Source organism: Callorhinus ursinus, unplaced genomic scaffold (genome assembly GCF_003265705.2).
Source record: "Callorhinus ursinus isolate GAN/ISIS: 27379988/994484 unplaced genomic scaffold, GSC_fseal_2.0 scaffold10, whole genome shotgun sequence".
Lineage (NCBI taxonomy): Eukaryota > Metazoa > Chordata > Mammalia > Carnivora > Otariidae > Callorhinus > Callorhinus ursinus.
Window position 1 is genome coordinate 27,666,067 of NW_027397072.1, and position 16,795 is coordinate 27,682,861.

The window sequence follows — 16,795 nt, forward strand, 5'->3', positions numbered from 1 at the left end:
AGAGTCCTCCTTAGCTTTTGCTTAGCATCTGTGATGTCAGTAGGCAGTCTGATGTGTCTGAGGTAGGGGCTCCCAAATGCAAATGTCTGCAGGAAATTATCTCCCTACCTAGAACAAGTGATATTTCACTTTCCTCTTAAATCTACTAAAAAGAAAAGGCCCATAGTGGGGTGATAAATGGCAATGACCCTTGGCCTCAGTTGGGGAAACAATAGAGGGTAGTGGGAACTTTGAGGAATTAGAAGACAGTTGCTACTCAGCTCCAGCCAGATGTTACCTCATGGGGCAGATCTGATTTTTCCATAAGAATCTAGAAAACTGGGGTGCCTGGGTGGCTCAGTCAGTTATGCATTTGCATTCAGCTCAGGTCATGATCCCAGGGTCCTGCTTCCCCCCGCCCCCCCGCTCATGCTCTCTCTCTCAAATAAATAAATCTTTAAAAGAATCTAGAAAACTGGAATTGTAAAAAGTGAAAGTCTGGATTTGTACATGTTGCAAATAATGCAAAATTTTTGAAACTTCGTGAGAGCCAAACCTGTGTGGGCCTAACAAAAAAAAGAAAAAGAAATACATCTATGGGGCAGATCTCTGTCCAAGAGGTCACTGTTTTATAATCTGTGGATGCTGAGTGAGGAAGACCTTATTTTGCACCATCTTCAATTTGGAGAAAAGAACTTAAAGACTTCTGGTTCAGGGGCACCTGGATGGCTCAGTCGGTTAACCGTCTGCCTTCGGCTCAGGTCATAATCCCAGGGTCCTGGGATCGAGCCCCACATCGGGCTCCTTGCTCGACAGGGAGCCTGCTTCTCCCTCTCCCTCTGCCCCTCCTCCCTGCTTATGCTCTCTCACTGTCTCTGTCAAATAAATAAAATCTTAAAAAAAAAAAAAGAAAAAGACTTGTGGTTCAGTATTTGTATGTCTTTAAATAGGCATTCTCAGATAAAAACGTCAAAAGGGCATTTGAGAACGATATAATGTTTAAGCAGCCACTGTACTTTTACATTTAATTTCTATGGCATCAGAGCCAATTTCTTGGATTTTATGGAAGGTATGATTTTGTATTAGGACCCACAAGAACACCTACGCGAGATCTTGCTGATGTCAAGCATATGGCATCTGTTGAGTCATCTTGCTGTGAACATAGTTCTCAATAAAAACTCATTGGGGTGATTCAGATTGCTCCATATTACAACAAAGATGTGGAGATTTGGAGACATCTAGATGACATAAACAATTTGCTAGCTTTTATAAAAGAGATGTTTGGCATCGTGTAGACAGCACGTTACCAAAGTCAAGACTCTCTTACCCAAAAGCAAAACTAAATTTTGGGGAAAAAAAATAACTAGAATGGCTGAGAACCAAAAACAATTTTATAAAACTTGGGCTCCATTTACATTGCTTTAGATTCCTGAAGGTAACACAGTTTGGGTCTTGAGTGTTCCTTCATTTTTCAGTATAGACACCGTTTGAGATATTCCAGTATTTTCTTTCCCCAGTCATTGATGTTTTATGGTAGCTTTTTTCCCCTTTATTGCCCAAACCAAATATTACTGCAGAATAATAAGTTAATGAGAGGTTTAAACATTTTCATTTGTATTTTTCTCTTTTAAGAAGGCAAAAAATAATCAGCATTGTATTTAGTAGTGAGGAAGTATCTTTTTACCACCATGCTTGGTAAATCCTTTCAGGTTTTATGTGATTAATAGTTGAAGCATGCTAAGAGAGCTAAATAAATAAATAAATAAATAAATACATGCCCTGGTTCCTGGACTAGAAATTAGAGGTGTTGAAAAAAAGTTACTGAAAATGAGATATTGTGGTGAGATAAAGATTGGTGAGGGTTTAAAACTATGTGAACATGGGGACTTATGAAATCCCCACAAATTACCACAGAAGTTGATGAGGTTCTCATTCTAATTTTAGTGCCCAGCTCAGTTTCACTTACTATTTCAACTCTTCAACATCCTTATTGTGACTAGTAGATTCATCAGCAGAACTTTTGGTGGAAATGTTTTTGTGTGATTTCTACTCTCAGGAATTGTTTTTATGGATATTAATAACCTAATATGCATTTATTCCCATGCTGGAGAAAAATGATTGCAGTTTCAAGACTTGGATCCTATTCATGACTCTTTGGTACACATGAAATACTACTGGGATTGCTATATGAATCTACTAAAATCTCCTCCTCTTTAACTTCTTTGGGGACATGTATTGTCTGTGTATCCCCTTAAGTACTTATATGCTTGATAGATGTTTCTTTAAAAAATAGATTGTAACCGATCGATAAAAATATGAATAGTTGAGGGACGCCTGAGTGGCTCAGTCATTAAGTGTCTGCCTTTGGCTCAGGTCATGATCCCAGGGTCCTGGGATCGAGTCCCGCTTCGGGCTCCTTGCTCAGCGGGGAGCCTGCTTCTCCCTCTCCCACTCCCCTGCTTATGTTTCCTCTCTCTCTCTGGCAAATAAAAAAAATAATAAAATCTTTAACATATTATTATATATAAAGTATATATACTTTATGTATATGTATATATGTATTAATTATATGTATATATATAAATAGGTGAGTATGAATAGGTTGAGTTATATGTCTAGAGGCAGCTACTTTGTCCTCCCAAAATAGTGAATACTACATAGTAAGAAGCTAATTATGGAATCTTTATTTAAGGAAATGGGGGCCTAAAGCACAGTTAGTAGAAATGGGATTTAAATTAGTTCTCACTTCATAACTCAAATTTCCAGCCTATGCTGCCTTTCCTCCTGGTTTCTTTGTTTCTTTCTCTCTTATTTCTTTCTTCTGCAAAGTGAAGGTCAATTTATGGGGCTTATAACTTTGAGAGACATGATATAAATACAAATCATTTTATTCCATAGGTAGAAGACACTTTTTGGTAATTTACCAGGAAGAAAATAAATAATAGTAGCTAACACTTACCAAGAATGTACTATGTTCCAGTTAATAAGCCCTTAACCTTTGTTAACTCATTTAATTCTTTTTTTCTTTGAAGTATTTTATTTGTAGATTTTATAGATGTTTTATTTATAAAACAAAGTTTTGTTTTTTTAAAATTAATTTTTAAAAACTTTTTATTAACATATAATGTATTATTTATTTCAGGGGTACAGGTCTATGATTCATCAGTCTTACACAATTCACAGCACTCACCATAGCACATACCCTCCCCAATGTCCATCACCCAGCCACCCCATCCCTCCCACCCCCCCTCCACTCTAGCAACCCTCAGTTTGTTTCCTGAGATTGAGTCTCTTACGGTTTGTCTCCTTCTCTGATTTCGTCTAACTTATTTAATTCTTGTAACAACCCTACAACATAGATCCTATCACTATCGAGGTATATAGGTACAGAGACACAGTAAGACTACATAAAGTGCCCAAGGCCACATACTAGAAAGCACAAGAGTCCAATTTGGTCCCAGTGGTCTGGCTCTAGAGTCCAGACTCTTATCCATCAGTCAAGCTGTGCTCAGAACTCATTAAGTGACTAAAATGTGTCAAGCCTGCACAAACCCACAGCAAAGGGCTGTGTTGGATTAAATCACATGGACCTTCACAGTGGTTTTTAGTTCTGCTCCTTACAACATGGTAGCCCTGTCTCCCCTCTCAATGTTTGTTGAATGAAAGAATGATCATATAGATTCTTTAATTCCAGTTTTCAGAGCTCCCCATTCTGTTAGTATTCCTGCTTCTCCACAGCTCTCTGCCTTTTTCAGTGTCCTTTCCTTTGCATATGGTTTCTCTTTTTCTCTACTCAGTGCAATCCTGCTCATGCTTTAAGGTCACAGCTCGACTCTATGAGTCAGAAGTTTTCACTTCTCTCGTGACTCTTTCATAATGCCCTGTATCATCATTTCTGTTTATTTTGTGCTCCCCCCCCTTTAGATTCTAAGGCCTCTGAGATCACAATCTGTGCCTGATATAATCTTGTACCTCTGCCATGGTGTTAATCACATTGTCTGGCACAGAAATAACTGTTTATTAAACAAATGATAAAATGACTGGAAGAAGTATTCAGTGTAATTTTATTCCCTATAACATAAATCTGTAATAAAAATCTGGAAGCATGTCTTGAAATTCCATCAGGGGCATGTTCATATAAGAGGAGTAAATTCATTCAATAAAATAAAAAAAATCAAGACAAAAATAAGATTGGAGGAAAAAAGTGGAAGAGAAACAAATTTAAAGTCTGCAGATCATGTGGGAAGAATAAGATGGCAGAGCAAGATAACCACATGCAGATATCAGACGTACTTCTCGGTTAAGAGCTAGAAAGACAAAAGACACTGGTTCTTAAGAAACTACCGAGGAGACAGAACCATTCGGTAACATAAATCCTGAAAGCCTCACATAAGTCAGTACACTGAGTGCCAGAAATCTGCCTGGAGGACCTGGGAGGGAGGAGAAGAATTCAAGTAGGCATTTAAGAAGTGAGTATGTGATTGCCAAACAGACATATTGAGGGGAAGGAAAGCATGCTAAAAAAAAAAAAAAATGTACAAAGCATGATGTCCTGGTCAGTTCAGGCTGCTGTAACAAGCATGCCAAAGACTGGGCAGCTTTAGCAACAAAGTACCTTCATGACTTCATTATCTCCCAAAGGCCCCATCTCCAAATACCCAGGAGTGGCAGTGGAAAGGAAGAGGGGTGGACCCATCTGAGAAGCATTTGCGAGGTAGATGATCAGACTTGGATATGGAGGAATGGCACTGGGAGGTCTCATTTCTGGCATGGAATACGGGGAGGTAGACGGAGCCATGCATCAAGGAAGGAGATACAGGAACAAAAGTTTAGGAGGGTGAAGAGGACATATTTTTTTAAGTAATCAAAAAATTTTAGTGGAGGGATGCCTGGGTGGCTCAGTTGCTTAAGCGACTGCCTTCGGCTCAGGTCATGATCCTGGAGTCCCGGGATCGAGTCCCACGTCGGGCTCCCTGCTCAGCAGGGAGTCTGCTTCTCCCTCTGACCCTCTTCCCTCTCATGCTCTCTATCTCTCATTCTCTCTCTCTCTCAAATAAATAAATAAAATCTTTAAAAAAAAATTTTAGTGGAAATAATAATTCACAGGCTATTGGAATATGTCCCTTTAAAGTGTATAGCTTAGTGATTTTTAGTTTACTCACAAGGTTGTACCACAACTGCCACTCTCAAACCTCAGAACATTTTCATCACCCCAAAAAGAAACCCTCAACTCATTGTAGTTACTCCTTTGCCTCCCTCCCCTCAGTCCTTGGAAGCCACTAATTTACTTTTTATCTCTGTGAGTAGAGTCTAGGTCATGAGTATAGTCTTTGCCTCTTCTGGACATTTCATCTAAATGGAATTATACAAAATGGCTTTTTTTGCAGGGGGGGGTCTGGCTTTTCTCACTTAGCGTCAGGTTTTTCAAGGTGTACCCATGTTGCAGGATGTATCAGTGCTGTATTACTTTTTATGGCTGAATGAAATTCCATCATATAGATATACTTTATTTTATCCATCTATTTATCAGTTCATGGACATTTGGGTTGTCTCAACTTTTGGGCTATTATGAATAATACTGCTGAACAGTTGTGTACAAGCTTTTGTGTGGACATAAGTTTTCAGTTCTTTCAGGGATCTATCTACCTAGGGGTGAATTTGCTGAATCATATGGTAACTCTATGTTTAAGTTTTTGAGGAACTTCCAAATTGTTTTCCAAAGTGGACACATCATTTCATATCTCCATTAGCAATGTATGATGGTAAGGTATGAAAACCTACCCTCAAGTAAAATAAAACTTTCCCAAAGGCACCCAGTATTAAGTGGCAGCCCCCACTCTTGGCTCTCTATGGTACACCATGCAGCTGGCCTCAGTTTGATTTGGAGTTACTGACATGGAAGTAGTAGTTGAAGCCATGGTTGTGGATGAGTTAACCATGGAGAATCTGAGGTGAGAAGAAAAGTCCAGGCACAGATACTTGTGGACCCCCAGCAGCAGGAGAGGAGTCTGTGTGTGACTGAGAAGGTGTGACCAGAGGCACAGGAGGAAAACCAGGGAAGAGAAGTTGCCAGGAAAACCATCCAAGGGAAGAATGTCAGAGGGAGTGTGGCCAAGAGGTAACACAAGGCTGCCAAGCCTTAGCACAAATGTGGTGACGCTGCCAGAGTAGTTTTAGTGAAGTGTGGGAGTGGGGAGTGAGGGGAGAACTGGACAGAGCTTGATTTGGGCGGTCTGAAGAGGGGATGGAACCAATCCAGCAAATTCTACTTGGCCGTCAAGGATGGGAGAGAGAAAAGAGTTGGCCAATGGGGAACTGGTGTTTTTTGTTTGTTTCTGGTTTTGGCCAGGAAAGATACCTCTTGTTTACTTAAACTGCTAACAATTTAACTCCAATTCATTAATTCTCCCTTTTTTATAGCTGTATCAACAAAACCCTTATTTTCAGTCATTTGCCTCCTCCAACTCTTTCATAGTTACTTTGTGAGAAGGAACCACCCTCTCCCTTTTTTTTTCCTCTTCCTGTGTCTCTCTAGATCCTCTAATAAACCCATCTGATTCATGTTTCTAGCAGTTACACAATTTCCGAAGGGTAATTCGGCATATTAAAAATTAGTACCATCAACCTCTAAACTCCATGAGAATTCCAAAAATTCTTTTCAGCATTTTGATAGATGCCCACCAACCTCCTTATCCTCTGTATGTAATATGCTATTAATCCATGTATAATGTTCTAGTGGGGAAATATACTCTAAATTCCAAATAACCACTTTACAAATATAGTTGGAAACATTTTGTAATTTTAGGACTTCCTTTTTTTTTTCCATTGGGTTTTGTGCTCTTAAAACTTTTTTAAGAGAGCTTTTTTTGTTCTGATGAAGAAGACAGAGTAATATTGTTTCTCTCATGTTAGGGATGATGAAAGCAAGCCTTAGAGAAGTTAAATAGGGACCTAAGACACTACTGACATTTATTAGTCACTAATATTTTCTCTTTTGTTGGTATATATAGGGATTTCTTTTCAGGAGTAAGGTGAATTTAGTTAATGCCTTAAATAAGAAGAGAGATATCACTACCTCTTGAGATTTGTTTTCCTTTTAGAGAAAGGAAGAAACATTTGCTGTAGGAAAAACATGTGAAATCAGAGAGAATGGACAAAGTCATTAAGTGGAGTCTTCTAATTATAACCTTCAGGCTATATACATTTAATTGACAGTACGGAAATAATTTCAAAAACATTTTTTTGGTCCCTGTGCTTTACTTTTAATTGTTTTCAAGAAAAGGTCTAGCCCCAAATCCCTGATAGAGACGTGTTTTAAAACTGAGACTTTACCATCCCACAAAAGAGTACCATGAACATACTGGTTTCTAAATAGAAGCAAAAGTTTTCATTTAGATGATAACACACACAGTTTCACTTAAAAAGGAGAAATGAATATTACATTCCCAAGTGGGCCTATTTATGTATACAAAAGTTAGCACCAGAATAGTGTAAGAAATTTAGCTTTTAAAGCTTATCACTGTCTCAACAAAACAAGATATATCCGACAGAATGGGAGAAGATAATTGGATAAAAGGCTAGTATCCAAAATCTATAAAGAATTTATCAAACTCAACACCCAAAGAACAAATAATCGAATCAAGAAATGAGCAGAAGACGTGAACAGACATTTCTGCAAAGAAGACATCCAAATGGCCAACAGACACATGAAAAAATGCTCCACATCACTCGGCATCAGGGAAATCCAAATCAAAACCACAATGAGATACCACCTCACACCAGTCAGAATGGCTAAAATTAGCAAGTCAGGAACACGACAGGTATTGGTGAGGATGCAGAGACACGGGAACCCTCCTACACTGTTGGTGGGAATGCAAACTGGTGAAGCCACTCTGGAAAACGGTATGCAGGTTTCTCAAAAAGTTGAAAATAGAGCTACCCTAAGACCCAGCAATTGCACTAGCGGGTATTTACCCCAAAGATACAAATGTAGTGATCTGAAGGGGCACCTGCACCCCAATGTTTATAGCAGCAATGTCCACAATAGCCAAACTATGGAAAGAGCCCAGGTGTCCATCAGCAGATGAATAGATAAAGAAGATGTGGTGTGTGTGTGTGTGTGTGTGTGTGTGTGTGTGTATGTGTGTGTGTGTGTGTATAATGGAATATTGCTCAGCCATCAAAAAATGAAATCTTGCCATTTACAATGACATGGATGAAACTAAAGGGTATTATGTTAAGCGAAATAAGTCAATCAGAGAAACAATTATCATATGATCTTACTGATACATGGAATTTAAGAAACAAAACAGGATCAGAGGGGAAGGGAGGGAAAAATAAAACAAGATGAAATCAGAGAGGGAGAAAACCATGAGGGACGCAATCATAGGAAACAAACTGAGCGTTGCTGGAGGGGATGGGGGTGGAGGGAGGGGGTAACTGGGTCATGGACATTGGGGAGGGTATGTGATGTAGTGAGCACTGGGTAGTATATGAGACTGATGAATCACTGAACTCTACCTCTGAAACTAGTAATACACTATATGTTAATTAATTGAATTTAAATAAATAAAATCTAAAAAATCTTATCACCGTCAATAGTAAAATTGGATAATAAAGTTAATACTAATAAAGCAGCATTGTACAGTTTCCATGCTTTTCATAGTGTATCCATTTACTTACACTTTTTTAAAAATCCAATGACAGTTCAGAACTCAGTGCATCCCAATCATTTTACTGTCATCAGCTCTTGTTCTAAGTATTGTCTTACATGTGTTCTTTTTTCCCATGGGGATAAGTTTCTTGATAACAGTTTATGATATCAATCTCTTGCCCAATTCTAGAATCAAGCTCAGATATTTCTGGCTGCTTTGCTGTCCGACACCACTGAATTTAGCTGGTATTTTCTGTTCTAGTTTTGTGACCCATAAAACTTAATATTCTCAGATGTCTCCTTTTCAGGAAGCCTTCCCAGCTCTCTTTGGTTAAATTTTATCCCACTTTTGTGCCCCCATAACACCCAGGGCATGTTTCTCTGGCATTGGACTTAATGGGCTTGTTGTTTTATAATAATTAGTTTATAATCTGTAAACTGCAATGGGATGTAGGCTCCTTAAATGAGCTCTTTACATCTCCAGCCCATATCATAGCACTTAATATTTAGTAGATATTCAATCATCATTGGCCTTTCTTTTTTTTTCTCAACTAAACAAATGCCTTTCTGTGAGCATGGTGATACTTTTGAAGTCAGTTCTTCCTTATGTTAGTGTTTCTTGCTGCATTCCTATGAAACAACTTAGAACTCAGGTTTTAAAATGCTTTCCTGGTGTTTTCAAAGATAGCAGCTTCCACCCCCAGCACAGAAGGATGGTAGGTTAGAGAGAGATTATACTGCAGGCTGTGCCTTCTGTTCATATTCTTTTGTTTCTTAGAGGCTTTCTGTATAGTATCTTCATTTTCTTAGAGCCTCCTTTGTGTAGATTCTAACCCCTGAGATTGTTCTCTGGCTCCAGTGGGTGGATCCTTAAGAGTTTTATTTACTCATGCCAGTTACTGAAAATGTCTTCTTGCTCCTGGTGGGCACATATAGGCACGACCATGTCAGTGCTGGTACCAAGTATGGAACAGAAGTCAATAACCGTCTCAGAGCTCATCCCATGTGGCTTCCTTGCACTTTTTTGGTAACAATTAAGTAACAAGCTTAAGCTGTGTTTTATTTGTTGCTAGATTTCTGGGGAGAATACTGGCTTCCCAGAGTTAAATGGGTAAAGCACTCAGCACGATGATGGCGCAAGACAGCATTCAAAACAATGACCTCTTCCTTCTTCTCCTCCACCAACAGCATCATCATCATCAAGCTCACTCTGGAGTAAATGAACAAGGGGACGTGACTTCATTTCAAGCGATTTGGAACCAGGTCCTTCCCAAGCATTAGTGCCACAGACAAGATTCTGATGAATATAATGCTGAAGAAAACAAAAACTGTTTTCCCAAGGCTTAAAATTTTAACTTCTAAGCTAAATATTTTCTAGTTCTGAATCTTATTTTGGGATATTATTTACCATTTGAACACTAGAGTTGCCATAGTAGGTCATAACATTTCCATGGAGTTGAATGTGTCCATCTGGAAACCATCTGATTGCAAATGTCTAATATGTGTATATATTGGTTCTCTTCTGTGTTTAGCTTCAGCCAAATGCTAGGAAAATACCTCCTCAGATGGACTTTGGAATTTCATATTTATTACTAGAGCTTCTTCAATATTCTCATTTCTCATTCAACTCATGTCAGATAGCTGTAAATATGTTCATTTGGTTGCCAATAGTATATATCAGTAACCAAGAAAAAATAAATACAATGCAGCTTAACCTTGTTACTTAATTGTTAGCCCAAACTACAAGGGGGCCTTGTGAAATGAGCTCTGAGCTGGTTATTGACTTCCGTTCAGTATTTGGTACCAGTGAGTCCCTAAAATGCCAAGCTTGCTCTAATAATAATGGTTATTCATCTTCAGACAATAGAGCCAGTGATAAAATGCTTAAAAGCTAAGCAGAGGGCATAGTACACAATTGTTCTAGACAATGCCCAGAAATTGATCTAATAGGCAAGCCTTAACAACAGCTAAGATTTGTGTGGATAGTAGAAAAAATATAAATTTTCATAGAGCTGGCTTTGCCACTAAACCAGTAACATGATAGGACAAGTAACTTAACCTCCGTAGGCCTTAATTTCCTCATCTATGAAATGGGGAGAATAATATTTCGCTTTCGGGGTATTATAAGATTTAAACATAATACAGGTAATTTTCCCAACATTATGTGTATCACATTACATGCCACCAAAAAGTACTACTTGAAGAAGATATTATTACTTTGTTTTCTAAAATCCACAACAGTGTTGTTTATTAATGCCCTATTGATTTAGGAAAAGCTCTATGCAGATGAAAAACAAACAACAACAAAATTTTAAAACCCAGGAAAACCTCATTATCACATTGAATAAATCCATCCAAGGCAAGAATGAAAAAAATTACTCTAGAGTTGAGAAAATATTTTCCACAGCAACTCCGTATGTCATTGTTATATAACCTTTGGGAATATTTCTCCACTCTCTATAAATGCAGGATACTTGATTCTCTGGGTCACCATGATGGCCCACTTAAAATGTTGTAACTTTGCTGTAAGCATTGGGCTCATTTCCTCAGTATGTACTATCCCGGTTGGTTTGTGATAGAATCAGCTTTGACAGTGACAACCATGACACTGTGAGAGTATGATAAGAAGAGTAACTGATTGGAGGAAATAAGGTAGAAAGAGAAATTGAAATAACTGAGAGGCGATGTGGAAAGAAGTGAGAAGGAAAATTAAAGTTAAAACAAGACCCATACAGAAATCAGCAAAGAATTCCAGATATGAGGAGTGAACTGAGAAGGAACAGTAATGTATCTTGTGATTTATGAGCTTTTTTAGAGGTAACGGGTAATGAGGGCATTGGTGAGTGTGCGTGGGGGGTGGGGCAGAGATACAGAAATCCTGGCAAGGGAAGTGCAGGACATGGGGATGGTGGCTGAGGCTGAGGCGGTAGATGCCCACATGCAGTATCCGGGATCAAGACAAAGGGTGGGAGACAAATGATTTCTCCAATAGTGTCTGTCTTCTTCACCATTTGAAGCAAAGATATAGGTGAAATGGGAGGGACGCATGCCCTTGTGAGGAAACTACCTAGCAAATGCCATCATGCTTTAGCTCTGGGTTATGGAAACCACATGTGACTGGACCATAACGGCATTAACTCAGAATCGCCTGCCCCATAAAGAAGGAACTTGCTGTATAAGTTGTTCCAAAAAAGTTAAATAATTTCAGAAACGTGGCACAAGTGAATGATGTCACCCAGGGAACAGGGAACACAAAATTAATTTCTCTCAAAACAAACTCCAGAAGAAAAACATCAGCCTTTTCAATGGAAATAATGGGAAATAGCCCAGTAATTCTGGTTTCTTTCTTCTGTGCTTTATAACATCTGTTGTATATTTTTTTCTCTTGATAAACCTCAGATCTTCCAGCAGATGACCTTGTCTCCTTCTTTTTAGAGTAAATGAGTCATTAGACAGAAACTTCCTTGACTCTCCGCTATCAAAAGGACAAATCTACCTATACCTCTACCCATTTCCCCCCTTTCCTGCTGTTAAATTGAAAAAGGTGGCCTGCTACCTTATCCAAGGTAAATCCCTCCACCTATGCATGGGTCCATGACTTCTGTCCTCTCAGGGACCTTGTTATATATATTAAATTCTTTTCCTCCTGTTCCTTAAATTTCCTTTCCACTGATTCTTAGAGGTTAAATATGGTCAGGTGTCAATTCAGAAGACTGTAATAGGTATCCAGAAGCTAAGTCAACATTTCCCTTTGGATGTCTCAGACATCTCTAAACACATCTAAAAATGAACTCATCATTTGTCCAACATGAACTTCCTTCCTCTTCCCCTCAATTTCTCAATCTCAGGGGAGTGGCTTCATAACCCAACCAAATATCTAGCTAGAAACCTGGAAATTATCCCTGAGTCCTCCTTTCTGCTCAGTCTCCAAAGCCATTTGATCAGCAAATCTTGTTGGATCTATCTTCCAAACTGTAGTCTGTAACCAACCAGTCCCCTTCATTTCTATTGCCACACACTGGTTTAGATAACAATCATCTCCTGCCTAGATGGTCATAATTGACTACTAACTGGTTTCAGCATCATCTGTATATGTCTCTACTAATCTCTTTTCCATACTGCAGCTGGAGAGATCTTTAAAAAATCTAGATAGGATCATGCCACCCTCTTATTCATTTTTGAAATCATGGTTTCCCATTGCCTTTCAGATAAAACCCATACTCCTTCATATAGCTTATAATACTGTTCATGAGCTACTCGTACAGACTTCTTAGCCTCATGTCTTGCCACTTGTCAATACTTCAATCATTCTAGATGTCTTTCAGCTTTTCATAATTGCCATTTTCTCATTCACTGTTTGCCTCGCTAAAACTCCTTTGGCTCCGAATTAATGTAGTGCTCCTCCCCTTCCTGGGATACTTTATTGTAATTACTTGTTTAATTCTTTGCTAGAGTATAAGAATTATGACTTTCTTGCTCACCAATTTATCCTTCTCTCTGTTTGCTCCTAGTGTCTTCTACAATCTTGCTTAGTATCTGGTATCTAACAGATCCTCAGTATTTGTCAAATAACTTCATTGTTTTTCAGGGTTTTGCTTCATTTCTCTTACTGAACTATTAATAGTCTTGATTCTCCAATGGAGTCTCATAGAATATAATCACAGCACCTTTCAAATCTCATGTCTGTGGTCAGAAAGGGAGATTAAGCTTGAAGGTGGCCAGAACAACAAATGCTATGTTAATCCTTAAGGCTTAAAGGTTTGTGGTCATTAGCACTCATTTTCACTAAGGATTTAGGCATTTAGAGAAACCCCCTTATCTCCATATGAAGGTCATATAAAAGCAAAGACATATTTGTGGTCATTTATACGTAAAGAGAATATCTGTCATTAGGAGGGAAGAGTCTTTAAGGGTTTTTGTTAGTTTTTTATTGCAATAGAGAGAATGCTATAGACAAGACCACCTTTGGAAGTTCTAATGTGGCCAACATCATTTCAAAACTATTTATTGAATACTTACTAGAGACAATATTTCACCTTATAAATCGTGCAGTCCTGGAGCCAGGAGCAACCTTTGCTGTCATTCTGGCATGCTTCCTAGACACCATCTGGGAATTAAGCCTACAACATCTCTGACAGTCATTACTTTACTTTGGCTTGAGAACTTTCGAGAATGAGATTCCATTGCTGATGAGGCCACCTGCCCTACTCCTAGAAGCTCTAATGTCACAATATTTTTTCTCCTGTTTCCTTTTCCTTCTCTAACTTAACATCTCTTTCCTCTCACTTCAATCATATGTCCTCTACTTCACCTAAGTCCTCAACTTAGAAACCCTTAAATACTGCAAGAGATGGTGTGGGCAAAGGGAGATACCTTTCCGGACACCTAGTGTTTTAAAGGACATACAGTGGGTAGATTTTACGTTACCTCTGAAACTCCTTCAATAATCTAGTAAAGTAAGAAGCATTAATGGCATTTTACTCAGAGGTAACTATAACTTTCCCCATTAGCTTATCTAATGTGGAAATACAATCCAAGATTCTGAGTCAAGAGACTGGGGTGCTAATTTATGTCTCTTAATGGACAGCTGCATGGAGTTGGCTCCTTTTTACTATTTCTAAAATTGGGAGTATAGTTCTTATTGTCCTAAGCAACCTCAGGAGGATTTTTTGAAGATAGAGGCTTTCATGTTAATGAAAGCCTTTTTGCTGCATGAATACATCATAGCCTTTGGAAATCACACCCAGCAGAACTCTATTGCCCTTTTGAAGTGAGAACTTCTCTCTTAGAAGTAATTCAAGCCCTGGGGAAATTTTGGCTTATTGTGTCCTTTTCAAACTTGTGAGAAAAATGTGTATGCTGGGGAGCAATAATTTTCATTGCAGCCAGAGAGTACCTGTCAACACTAAAGCAAGTCCCAAATCATTGGGAGACTAAACAACCTGGACTAAAATAACATTGACATTCATGTTGAGACAGTCAGGAGTGATTTAGAGTCAGAGTTTGATGATCACCACAACAAACTCTTCTAGAGATTTACTAACACTCCAAGGTCAGTGTTTGGAAATTCTTAATGAGTACTCCAATAATAGAAGTATATTTGGACCAAAATAGTATTTTACACTATGTGTATAAATTTTGATTTTGCCACATTTGCAGGATTTTAATAGGTTGAATTAAAAAAAAACCTACTTGATTTGAAAAATATGTTACCAAATAACTATTTTGAATATTTTTCTTTTTTTAATTGACTTTGTAGGTGAAATTTAGACAAAAATCTCAAAACCACCTATAACTCAAGGGTTTTGGAAATGCTTTAGCACCATCTGCATTCTTTTGGGTTTCTATTATTTTAACTCTGGGGATTTCTTTACATTCCTTTATCAGGTTCTCCAAAGTACTTATTCAAATTGGAGAAATCAGGTCTGCAGACTGCATCCCCAGCGCCTTTTCCAATGATGATAACTGCCTTTAAAATTCTTTCAGACCTGGAGACCTTTCAGTGTGAAACCAGTGGGTAAGTATTTCTTTAAACTATTATAGATTATGTAAAAATCTTGACAAGATAAATATGCCTAACAAAACTAAAAGAAACATGCTATGATATTAATAAGAGTTGTCTTTGGATGATGAGATGATGGGTAACTTTTTTTCCCTTCCTTTTTCCTTACTGTCTTATTTTAAATGGAGAATATATATTGTTTTTTAAATTATTTTTTAATTTTTTTATTATGTTCAGTTAGCTACTATATAGTACATCATTAGTTTTTGATGTAGTGTTCAGTGATTCATTAGTTACTTATAACACCCCGTGCCCATTATACCACGTGCCCTCCTTAATACCCATTACCCTATATTGCTTTTATAATAAAGAAGCTTTACTGTTGAAAAAGCAGTTGTAGACACAATAATAGCCACACATAAAAATGAGACCTCAGGTACACGTGCAGGTGACAGAATGCTAAGGAGGGGCATAGACCCATCTCCTGACTGCAGAAACAGATTGTAACTGGATAGTCTGGCCCACCTGGCTTTCAGGTGCTCGCTTCATTGTGGATCACAAATATAACTCCAAACATGGTGACAGGTCTTTGGTACCAGGTTATTTCCAACCCCTTATGGAAGGGTAATACCTTCCTCAGGTAGGTCAGCTGAATAATTTTGGTTTTGACCTGAGAATCTAGTTTAGTTAATCTAGTCTGTTTGGTTCTAAGTAATATATTTACTCTTCAGTAACAAGTGTTAACAAGATAAAAAGTGTCTGTATAGACGTGGAGGGGAATCAGACTTGTCAATTGTCCAATCTTGACTTTTAATGGATTATTTACATTAGGGAAATAAGAGAAGTGCTGCCAAAATGTCTGGGAAGAGATACCAAGTTCTTTTTACGAATGCAGAAAGATCCTATCAAGTCTAGAAAGCTGGCAGGACCTTCTGTCCTAGGATGTTTACTAAATGCTGATTTAAATTGCTAAAACAAACTAAAAAATTTATAGTACACGTGCATACAAATATATAGTTATTCAAAGGCAAACTCTTTACAGTTTTATATTTTATTCATTTCTTCATCAATTCACTAATTCATCAATTGCTTTTCTTAGTATCTTCTCTGTGAGGGACAAAATCTTTGGAGCTGGGGAGTACACCAGAGAAGAAAACACAAAAATCTCTGCATTCATACAGCTTATGTTTATAGTGCTAGAGAGATTTCAAAACAAATAAACAAGTAAAATATGTAGTATGTTATATGGGGAAAACTGTTATGAGGAAAAATAAATCCAGGAGGTGAGATAGCGCATGCCAAATAGGAGGTGAGTGTGGGGAGAGAGGTCTTGTTGTTTTATTTTTTTTTTAAGATTTTATTTATTTATTTAATTGACAGAGAGAGAGAGAGAGAGCAAGAGAGGGAACACAAGCAGGGGGAGTGGGAGAGGCAGAAGCAGGCTTCCCGCTGAGCAGCGGACCCGATGCGGGGCTTGATCCCAGGACCCTGGGATTATGACCTGAGCCGAAGGCAGACGCTTAACAACTGAGCCACCCAGGTGCCCCGGTCTTGTTGTTTTAAATAGGGTGGTCAGGAAAGGCCTTACTGATAAGGTAACTTGGTGAAGAGATGTAAAAAGAGTTGGTTCCAGACATCTTTAATATTTCCCTTTCACAAAT

The 16,795-nt window shown here is 38.2% G+C and overlaps 1 protein-coding gene across 22 annotated transcripts in view; it reads left to right on the plus strand.

The window, feature by feature from the left end:
• RASGRP3 (RAS guanyl releasing protein 3) overlaps nucleotides 1-16,795 on the plus strand; it is a 108,590-nt gene that overhangs the window by 53,724 nt on the left and 38,071 nt on the right. For 9 of the 22 annotated variants that reach the window (XM_073897276.1, XM_073897274.1, XM_073897277.1 and 6 more), the window contains 2 exons: nucleotides 9,821-12,198; nucleotides 15,020-15,149. The exons of 1 other annotated variant lie outside the window; for it this stretch is intronic. The gene's annotated coding sequence lies outside the window, so the exon portion shown is untranslated. The remainder of the gene's footprint in view (nucleotides 1-9,820; nucleotides 12,199-15,019; nucleotides 15,150-16,795) is intronic. 12 more of the 22 variants (XM_073897259.1, XM_073897262.1, XM_073897265.1 and 9 more) reach the window with 4 other exon arrangements.